The sequence below is a fragment of the Talpa europaea genome (genome assembly GCF_964194135.1).
Source record: "Talpa europaea genome assembly, chromosome: 6".
NCBI lineage: Eukaryota > Metazoa > Chordata > Mammalia > Eulipotyphla > Talpidae > Talpa > Talpa europaea.
Window position 1 is genome coordinate 108,713,029 of NC_140072.1, and position 12,093 is coordinate 108,725,121.

The following is a 12,093-nucleotide window of genomic DNA, read 5'->3' on the forward strand; positions in this document are numbered from 1 at the left end:
AAAAAGGACATAGAAGTCCATATTCTTTAAGCCTTGTAAGAATTGTGAGATTAAAATTACCTTAAATGATTCATGACTTTAAGGTAATTATTATGTTTGAGTGTTATAATTTATAGATAAAGAATTGGCTAATAGCCAGAGGGACGTTTATGTCAATTTTTTCTTACCTATTCTCTCTATCCATTCTCTTCTCTCTCACTCTATTTATAACTGTGATCCTGAGGAACTGTGATTTATCACCTAATTCATTGTAGTGCTTTAGTAACCACTTTTTCTGAACGCTTCTTTCTCTCTTCCAGTCTTTCTCTACGTATCAAAGTGATGCTTACATACTATAATTTTGTTCATCTAATTCCTTCATTTTGCCAATTTCACTTTAAGGAATTTATATATTTAAGTGATTTTCAGTAAATATACAGTAGTAGTAAGACTAGCAGTATCTGAAGGAAATATAATGTAATTATTCTATGAAAGGAAAGGAGTATAATTATTCCCTCTTAAAATAAATTTTCAGTTGAAAATATCAAGATGAATTGGGTAATTCCATGAAGTCATCAAGAAACAAGGTATTACTTGAAAGCTGACCATAGATCTAAGGCTTTCAGAGGAGGATGGGAAAGAGTGACAGTAGAGAAAGGGGAAGACCACAGAGGACTTGATGGTGGGAGTGCCCTGGCTACTACACCTGGCGGGGGTGGGGAGAGGTGTCTTGTACTGTGGAAACACTGGCAAGGTTGTGGAACAATGGTACTTCAATAACAATAAATAACTTTCAAAAAAGAAGTATAATATATTATTTTTCTACTCTACCATCATCAGCACTGGCTGCCGGCTACAATACCATTTCATACTGAAAAAGGACTGACAATTACAAACATCTTCCATGTTTGACAGAAGAAAATGTGCTCCTCACAGCTGAATAAAGTTTCTTAAAATCAGCTTTCTGCGTTTTACACAAATACATTTTTCTTTCTACTATTGGCCAGAATTTAGTTTCTTGATCACTTATGCTATAAAAAACCTGGCTTAATTTTAATCTGTTTTTCTTACTAAGATACAGTGCAACAATGGGTAACTGATGGGCAATTAATGATGACTCTTACAATTTCCATTTTTTTAGAATAAAATTATACTTTCTCTGATAGCTAGTGAACCCTGGTTGTTCTAGATCTCTTCTCATCTGCACATCATTCCTCCAGCAAGTCCCTCTGTTTATATATATTAACCTACCTCCATGAAGAGAATAATGCATGAACTAGCATTTTTATTTCCTCTGGAGTCATATGTCCAAAATCAAAACTATATGTCTTTCAATTTCCCATTCACATTTTTTCAAATGTCTTGCATAGTCTATGAAAGGATCTGGGAAACAGGAAATTATAATGTTAAGATATTCCAATAATGAAATGTCAACCACTGAGTGTGTTCATTTTTTAATATAAAACCCTAATCAGATTCCTGGGGAAAGAAAGGCTAAAAATTCAATTATTTTGCAAATGAAAATATACTAATGTCAAATATGAAGGAATTAAAATCTGAAATTGATGCTTAACTTATTTGGGTTAAAAAAATAAATGAATTTTTTTAACCTATCTTTTCATCTTAAACTCTTTACTATCATGAAAACTTCTAATTGGCAAGGAGGGAATGATCCATTCAGAAGTTATTTTTCTGCTGTCTTCTGTGGAAATATACACTGTTTCCTCAAAATTCCGGAAGTTGTGTTAGTTAAAAGGGTCTGATAAGTCTTCTGTGTTAATAAATTACAGAATTAATAAGGTATACTTGATTTTTTCAGTCTTGCCACCACCCTTGTCACATCTTAAAAATAAACCAATTTCTGATGCCTAGTAAATCTATGTTATGAGTCTTTCAGTCAAAAAAAAAATTGACCCAGTATCCCAATCTATATTAACCCAGTAGATTCCAATGTTAATACTAGAGACACAGAGTCTGAAAGATAAAATGGAGAAAATTTAAAAAAAAAAAGAACAGTATCGGGGGTTCTATATTTTTTTCTCAGACCTTTCTTGCTTCTTAGGCTAGAACAACTGGTAGTATCCTAGATCCCTTTTTATACATGTTAATGTCTCCTCTGAAACTTGTGATCCATTAAGTTTAACATGGGAATGCCAAGACAGGAAAAATAGTAAATTCTACAATTGTCTAGAGGTATATGAATGACCGCTTTTTCCTCATCTCTTTACTTTTCAAATTCCTCAAGTATCGATTTTATATATCCTGTTCAGGAATTATAGCTATATTCTGTGCAAGAGATGGTATAGTTGTGATAACTCTATTTTAAGTGGAACCAGAATACCACTGTCCACATTTTTTAATTTAAGATATATTTTTACAGCAGTTTCAGATTCACATCAAAATTGAAAGTTAGATTTTTCCATATACCTCTGCCACCCAAGTATAGTCTCCCCCATTATCAACCTCACTCACTAGAATAGTGCATTTGTTGTAATTAATGAACTTATTCTGATAGATCATTATTAGCTAGCACATATTTTACTTTACAGTTCACTCTTGATGTTGCATATAATTTGAGTCTGAACAAATGTGTCATAACATATATCCATCTTTGCAATACCATAGACTATTTTCATTGGCCTAAAGTTCCTTGTTCTCTGCTGACTTGACCTTCCCCCCATCGTACCACTGGAAACCACTGATCTTTTTACTGTCTCCATAGTTTTGCACTTCCAGACTATCATGTAGTATGAATCCTTTTCAGATTGACTTCTTTCACTTCGTAATATGCTTTTAAGTTTCCTCCATATTTTATCATTGCTTGATAGCTCATTTCATTTTAGCACTGAATAATATTCTTTTTTCTAAATGTAACACAACTTATTCATCCATTTGCCTACTGAAAAACATCTTGGTTACTTCCAAGTTTGCAGGTTATGAATAAAGCTTCTATAAATATCTGTGTGCAGGTTGTTGTGAAGATATGTTTTCATCCCCTTAGAATAAATACCAAGGTGCACGGTTGCTGAATCATATGGTGGAAATATGTTTATTTATTTTTTTTTTAGAAAACTACCAAACTGTTTTCCATCATGACTGTACTATTTTGCATTTCCACTGACAATGAAAAATCTTATTTTTCCACACCCTTATCATTATTTAGTGTCATCAGTGTTCATTGATCTTTCATGCAGGTGTATAGGGGATACCACACTCTTGAAAATTAAAACTTATATAAGTATATGTAGCTATATTTTTTCTATTTTATTGATAAATTTTAATATTCCTACATAATCATCACACAAATGCTAGCTAGAAAAGTTCATCCTTAACTCTAAATTTCATTATCTTTTATCCTTCCTACTTTTGACTAGCAAACCTGGAATGAGAATGACAAATATTTATATATTAGAAAATTTTAGAATAGGTATATTTAAAATGAAAGTTTTGGTGAGTTTAACAAACATCTATGTAACCATCATCTTTAAAATTGTCATCTAATACAGTGCTCCATTTCAGATCATTTAAAAGTAAACCCAAGATGTCATATTATTTCTACTCTTTTATATTTTCAGATACACCTAATATTTTATATAGGACTATTGTTTTATATATCTGTGACAGTATTATAAAATATAAAAATAATAATCATTTCATAATATTTAATAACTGATAAAATTCCCTATATTATTACATAATCAGTACTTTGCATATTATTATTCAATAATTACTTTATTCATTACATTTGTGTATTAGAGTTTCTCTATAGGCCATTCTATCTTCTCTCTTTGAGATTCCATTTACTCCTATAACTTCAAAAGTCACATAAGCCAGATTTATGTTATTATTTCCATATTAGTGAAGAAAATACAAACATAACTTACATAGTCATCAGTCTTTATTACACAGAATTTTTGGAATAGTATGTAAACAATAGATCCAGCATCTTACTGATTAGAATATAAAAATACAATAAATAAGTGAATGAATGAATGAATCAACAAATGAATGAATAGTGCAAGAAACTTGCTAGATTGATACTGTTTAGTTTGCAACTAAAATGTCAATAGATGTTATTATTGCATTCGAAATTTTTCCTACTAGTATAAGAAAAAAATGTTTTAAACAGAGCATTTCTAGAAATGTTTGAGTAAGAAACCATTAGTCAATTTCCATGTAATATTTTAGAGATAAGGAAGAATAAAATAAAATGGAAATATTGATTAAAATCATAAGCGTTAAAGATAAGTGAATTTATCTACATGACTAGATGAAAACACCACCTTGAGACATAGAACTACATAAGAAAGATGAAAAAAAAAATCCCAGTTGCGCTGTAACCATCAAGATTGAGCAGAATCCTACCTTATAATTGAGTCTCAGTGGCACAATTCTTACATCATTCACTATGACTGTTCCAGTAAGCTCCTGTTAAAGTTAACAGACTTGAACTACACTGAAAATTCATCACCTAGTTGAACATTGACTTAGTAGAATGAAACAAAAGCATAATTTTGTGGAAAGGGAATACACTAATTCTAAAAATATATATATACTTACTCAGGATTAAAATATCAGTACATGATCAAGACTGTTTTTTTAAAAATTACTGTATTAATAAGACTTTGAAATAGCTCAGCTATTCAGATATCCAGAAATCATTTTGTTCTCTATATTACAGTACATGAAGTATGAAACATAAGTCTATATAATAGTGTGTGAACCAAATTGAGTGTGTGTGTGCATATAATCACATAAGTGTGTGTGTGTGTGCATATATTTATATATAGTGTCATGACAGTGATGCAGCAGGGTAGTTGTGATAATTTTGATGTTTTCATGTGACTACTTAACTCTTCCTGCAAAGATTCTAACTACCTTGAGAGTATTCTGCTTCATGCTCTAAAATATAGATAAAGCAATCCTGCAAGAGATGTCAAAAATGCTGCCGTTGTATCATTCATTATTTTGGAAATCCATCTATTTTTTTTTTACCTATCTATCATCTATCTGTCATGTGCATATATTGACTTCTCAAAGCTAAAACATTACATTGACATATCTTATTTTTATCACAGGACATTCTTTAATAAATCAGTAGACTTGGGTTGGTGGAAAAACAGTGTAAGAGAAATCTATAATCTAAAACAACATATGGAGAAGATAGACATGAAAAGAATAGGATGTTGTGTTGATGATAAAAGGGTGGAATAAATAATATATTAAACAAAGTCCCATGGACATAGTGTGTTATAGCCACATATAAGAGTTGGTAGTTGTGAATTTGTTAAATTCCTGTTTAAATTCTTTAGCAATGTTTTTAAATAAATTGGTATATATACTAAAATAAAGCTAAATTATTAGGACTAGGGAAAGAGGTAGAGTATAATGTAATGTTAGGCCTTCACAATGGGACCAGAGGAAATGACACAAGATATATCAGAAATACATAAGGTAAGGGCTTCCCCTGGTGGCACAGTGGTTGAGTGCTGGGCTGCGAAGCTGCCCGCAGCCTCTGCAGTGCCGGTTTGATCCCCGGCCACTGGTGAGGGTCCCACATGGCACGCAGACCTCTCCTGCTGCCTGCTGCTCTCCTCAGCAATGTATTTCATCAGTCTGCCTGTTCTGCTCCCCGCTCTGGCTCTGGTGAATTCTCTCACCCTCCTGCGCTTCTGAGTATACCCAGTGCTCGTATAAATAGATAAATAAATAAATAAATCCTAAAAAAAAAAAAGAACTGCATAAGGTAAGAGCTTCCTGTAATTTTGCAAATATAGGAATCCAATTTGCCAAACTATCCCTATAGTGCATCTTCATCATTTAACCTTACATATGAATCTACATGCCAGTTATCTTTATGAGTCTGAGTCGACCCAAATTTTCAGTCACAAATGTAAGTGGATAGTGAAAATTCTCAGATATGTACAAACCCATGATCATAAAATATAAGAATAAAAATGAACAATGGGGAGAACATGTTCTATTTCTAGAAATAGAAATAATTATATTATCAAAGTGGTTTAAATTTTGGAAAAATACAATGTATAGCTTCAGAAAATTTGGAAAGAATATAGCATCCACATAAAGAATAGAATGGCATGAATAAAGAAAAAGTCTTTAATAATATAGCAATCCTGGGACCTCCCTGGTGGCACAGTGGGTTGAGCGTAGCGCTGTGAAGCTGTCTGCGCCCTGTAGCGCCAATTTGATTCCCGGCCGGCCAGGGAGAATCCCACATGGCCATGCAGACCTCTCCTGTCTCCCCGCTGCATCCCTCAGCAGTGTATTTCAGTCAGTCTGCCTGTTCTGCTCCCCGCTCTGTCTTTGGTGAATCCTCTCACCCTCCCACAACTCTGGCCTGTACCCCAGCTCTTGTATAAATAAAAAATAAATCTTTAAAAAAAATAGCAATCCTGGAATGCAAAAAAAAAATCCTGCATTTTAAAAAAAGACATTGAATTGAATATTTCATCTCAATTATCTTACTGCAAGGTAATATTTGAGATAGTTCCAGAATATAGAGGAAATATTTATTTACCGGTTAGACAAATAATTTTTCATTTAACAAAAATCCTATTAAAGAGTTTTGTAAGAATTATGGGTTTATGAAAAAGAATGAAATTTATAAATTGCCCCAAATAGTGAATCATTGAAAACAAATGTGTTCACCAAATTGCATTAGAAATGATTAAAGCTTCACACAAATGAATAGTATTGACATGTCAATACTAAAAAAGACCATGTGCATTGTTAATGGAAAACAAAAATAAAAAAAAATTACTAAACAATTTTAAAACATTGTCAGCAATTTTTTAAAAAATATTATTTTTAAAATGCAATATGGATAGAAAAAAACAATATAAATAAAGTGGTTATTTTTTCTGATGAAGTATCTTAGACTATAAGGGAATTTTCATATCCCATGCATGTTAAGTAACTTATATTGTATTTCTTATTCACAAACTGCACATTTTAACTCTAAGCATGCAATGTAACAATATTTTCAAAAACAATATGAAGGAACTTATGAAACCAGCAAAATTAGCAATGAAATGGATATATTCTAATTCAGTCCTTCATTTAAGAGATCATGTGGGGTATTATAACGTGAGATTTCAAAGTCCTTGTTTTGGAGGAGTATCACCTTTTTTTTCCCCTACATGGTAGTGTCTTTAAATTGCATACTACAGCTTTTACTCAAACTATGGTTACCCTTGTTCTACCTCAGTAATAAAATATGTATTTTCTATGTAAAGCAGACGTGAATTGGGTATAAGAGAAATAGGAAGAAAGCAGAGAACAAAGGCATCTTGACTTGAAAACATGTAAAGAAATTGAAGGATACTTGATTTCTCCTTGGCTAAATTAAAAAGTTTTCTGACTTGGAGTCAGTCAGGTTCATTGAGGAGACCTCTTACATTTTTCATTTTTGTGAGTCATGACTGTTTTGGGCAAGAAGTAATTAATGATGTTCAATAAATCTAATCATAAGTTTCTACTTCATGTTTTATTTCCCTGCAATAAAACACTCCTTATAATCCACATTTTCAATACTTTTTACTTCATATAACAAATCTATATCCATAAAAAGTAGACTACCAGGTGTATATTAATTGAAGGGTCAGTTAAATTATTTTTTTTTTAATTTTTTTTTTATAGAGGCATGTTTATTCATTTATTTATTTGCTTGTTTGTTTTGTTCATACATGCACTGGGTACAGTCAGAAGCACAGGAGGGTGAGAGAATTCACCAGAGCCAGAGCGGAGAACAGCAGGCAGAAGGACCGAAGTACACTGCTGAGGGGAGCAGCGGGTGGTGGAGAGGTCTGCGCACCACGTGGGACCCTTCTCCGGTGGCCGGGGAGCAGCCGGGGATCGAACCGGCGCCGCTGAGGCTGCGGGCAGCTTCGCAACCCAGCGCTCAACCGCTGCGCCACCGGGAGGCCCAGGGTCAGTTAAATTATTAAGACTACTTTTTTCCTATTTTTGACCTAAAAATTGAAACTTACCTGGTCTGTCTTGATCTGATTAAATTTTCTTTAACATTAATCTTGTTTCTTTCCTTTTAAAATTATTGGGAAGTACTTTTAATCATTTCCATATTACAAGCCATATGGCATAATAGAATTATCAGCAAATTAATAATCTAAACAGTTTTGTTTATCATAAAATTTTATCAAAGCTTATACTATATAAACGTGTCTATTATCACCTCTAATGGTCTAGGAGAGAATTTAAGACTACTCATCTATTTGCAGTTGACATATATGCAATACACAATTATTGTCTAAGATATTTTCTAATGTGGTCCTTGCCTACATTTTTTTTTTCAGTTTGAACCACATTTAATGACTCTTGCTAGTAGGAAGATGGAACAGAGAATGGGATAAATATATCGATAAATCTAAATAAGCATACCCTTTATTGAATGCTAATAATTTAGTGAGGACCTTAAACAAAAATAAAGAACAATTTGAGGGTAGACATGTTGAGAAAATGATGAATTCAGATACAGGCTTTACTCATGAGAAAAATAAAGATAATTATTAACACCACAGTGAATTAAGCTAGTTAAATTTGCTATAATTACTGAGCTATCTGCTAAATAAATGAAATAAAGAGCATAACTTATAGTGAAAATAATTGAGTGATTTTGCTAAAAACAATTTACTTACATGAGTGCAAGAATGAAAAAAAAATATATAAAACAGGAAGACAGTATGAAATAACACATAAATGGAACAAATGTATGTACTAGCCATTATAATAACTCTAATTTGATGTACTAAATGTCCCAATAGTGGAAAAATTTGGTATATTCCTTTAAAAAACAAACTATTTTTACAAGAAGTACAGATAAATTATGGGTGTGCACAAAATTTGAATTCAAAGGAATGGCTCAAACTGCAACAAGAAAATTCTAACCAAAAGAAGGCAGATATAACTATATTAATTTAAAACAAGACAGTCCAGTATTATAACTAAAAAGGTATAGAATGCTTTTAGAAGAAAGATAGTAATAAAATAAAATGTTCCTTTTATACCAAAATGATAGTAAGCATTTTACAGTATATAAAATGATTTCAAAATATATAATGTAGGTCTTAACAGAATTACTCAAAGATATGAAAAAATCCATTTTCACAGTGGAAGATACAGACATGGCTTTCTTTCAATAAATGACAGAAAATGGATTCAAGATGTCAGTGTGAATAGAATGATTTGAATAATGGAAGTAAAGGAATAACACATTTGTTTTAATTGGCTACATAGAGAACATTGAAGTCCCAAAAGCATAACAAACAACTCTCAGTCATGCTTAAAACATTTAAAATTTACCAATTATTTGAACATAAATTTTAGCACATAAATATCAAATAATTTAAATAAAAACACATTTTGACAAATAAAACTTTGGTGAAAAATTGCAGATTGTTAACTAGAAATTTCATGTTTGAAAATTAATGAATGAAAGAAGGAATCATGGTGTAATTAGAAAATATTCTGAATTTAATAACAAGACTACCATAAATCAAAAATCTGGCATGCAGCAAAGAGTATCTTTACAAGAAAAATTAGCCTGTTATGTAAAGATGAGGAGTCTCTTTGGCTGTTTTACTATAATAAAAAAGCTTTTGAGATGGAGAAGCATTGAGACACTGAATGAGAATGTTCCTACTTTAATTTTCTTAAGTCCCAGTAAAAATCAGCATACCTAAGGTTTTTTTTTATTTAAATATTTTATTTTATATAATTCTTACATCTTTTTTCATCTTTGCACAATGTATGCATTTTCATTTTGGTTATATTCCCCATGAAATTGCACCCCACCCCCCTTATTTTGACTCTGGTCCTTCCTTTCCCTGCTCTTCCTTTCCCCACCTCCCGCACCCTCCCCCCAACCAGTGTGTCTCTGGTTTATGGTTGCTTGTTGATTTTGATTTTTACTTTGTATTGAGTAGTCTTTTTCCTGGTCTCTTAATTAGGTTTTCTAAATTCCTGCTATGAGTGAGACCATCCGGTATTTTTCTTTTTCTTTCTGACTTATTTCGCTGAGCATGATCCCTTCTAGCTCCATCTATGTTGCTGCAATGGAGAGCATACATAAGATTTAAAAAAAAAAACAAAAAAAAAAACCCTGCAAGGTCGAGTCAATCTTTCCTCACATTCCAATACATCGGGAGCCTCATTTTAGTCTCTTCGCCTGAGAATACTTGGATAAAGCTGTTCAAATAAGGAAAGAAGAAAACAATTCAAAAGAACAGGCTTACTGAGAATGGGTGAGAGCTATCTTTCTTACTTAACATAGAAATTTTCCAGTAAGCCCATTTTCCTACCCCTTGATATTAACAGCAAAGGAAATATTTCAAAAGTGTTTATCTTATCATACTGGGTGTTTAAGAAATAACCTTTTTGTGTGAAATGTTTATCAACTCTCAATGAAGCACTTAGTATTTCATCATTAGACAGGTACAATAAACTTATAAAATGACAGCCATATAAAAATAGTTTATTGCATGTTTTATTGCATTGTTTATTGTATATTGTCAAAACTAAGTTAATTTTTCTTTACCTTTATTTAACAAATTTTAAAGTTATTATGGTTCCAGAATGTTAAATCTGGAATATTCTCTAAATACAGTTTTAATCCATACAACTGAATGACAGCTCTTTTTTTCATTGTTTTTATTAAATGCAAATCTCCATAAGCAAACACTGAACAATCCTTTATTCAATGTGCAGGTGTTTATAAATACTCTCATGTGCATATTATCTTACTAAATCTTCTATAAGATGCACGAAGATGTCAAACTAAGTAGAAATGGTAGTTTTTTGTCCATTTACTTTAAAGTTCAAACTTATAGAAAGCAATTATGAATTGTTAAATGGGAATTATATTGGATAAGCAGACACAACAAAAAGGTAATTAGAATGACATTTAAAAAGAAAAATAATTATTTTTATTTTAGCACAACACACTGGTATTTAAAAAAGTGAAGAATATGTTAGAAATTAGTTTTCTGTTGAAATAAACCCTGAATGAAAACAATTCAAACAATTTAAGCAATTAATGATTATGTTTTATGTGTGAGACCCTCTGCCATATACTTCTGATTGGAGAAGGAGGGAGAGAACTTCTGTCATAGAACTGCCTGAGATAATGAAAGAGGGATTCATAAATAAACAATATTAAGAAGTATCTATAATAATGGAGTTATTTATAAACTTTGAATACAATGCAGCATTGGGTTTTTAAAATGATATGCTAAGAATTTAGAATTCAATTAAGTTTTAGATATGAAAAAGATAAAAGGAATTTGAAATACTGTGTAAAATTGAAAAAAAATGGAAATTGTTTTTTATTGTTAATGTGATTTTGATTTATAATGCTATACAGAATTCAGAAATGCAGACTCCCTCACCTTCAGATATGTACACTACCCCCACCACCAAGGCAACATCACCCTCCTTCATAGTCCGTTGGGTCCCTTCCAACATGTGTTCTTCCTCTTTCCCTTCCAGCACTGGTAACTCCAGTTTCACAGTCAGAATTCAGGACTTTTTTTAGTTTGGTGTCCTCTAACTCTATTTTGTTTCTCTATATTCCACATTTGAGTAAAATCATCTGAATTTTTTCTTTCCCCTGTATGATTAATTTGACTCAACTTAATCATCTCCAGTTTCATTTATGCTGTCACAAGTGGCAAAAGTTCATCTTTTTTATAGCTGAGTAATATCCCAGAGTTTGTATATACCACATCTTCCTGATCCACTCATCTGCTACTGGTCATTTAGGTTGCTCCCATACTTTGGCTACTGTTAATAGCGCTGCAATGAACATAGGTGCATATATATATATAATATATATCTATATATTATATATATATATATATATTCCTATGAATTAGTGCATTTGTATTCTTCAGGAAGTAGACATAGGAATGTGATGGCTGGGCTATTTGGTAGATCCATATTTAATCATTTGAGACACATCTATATTGTTTTCCATTTGAGACCAGTCTACATCCCCACTAACAGAGTAAGAGAGTTGGAAAATTCTTGATATATCTGGAACCATACAAATAGAGACAGTTATAACTTACATTATTATCA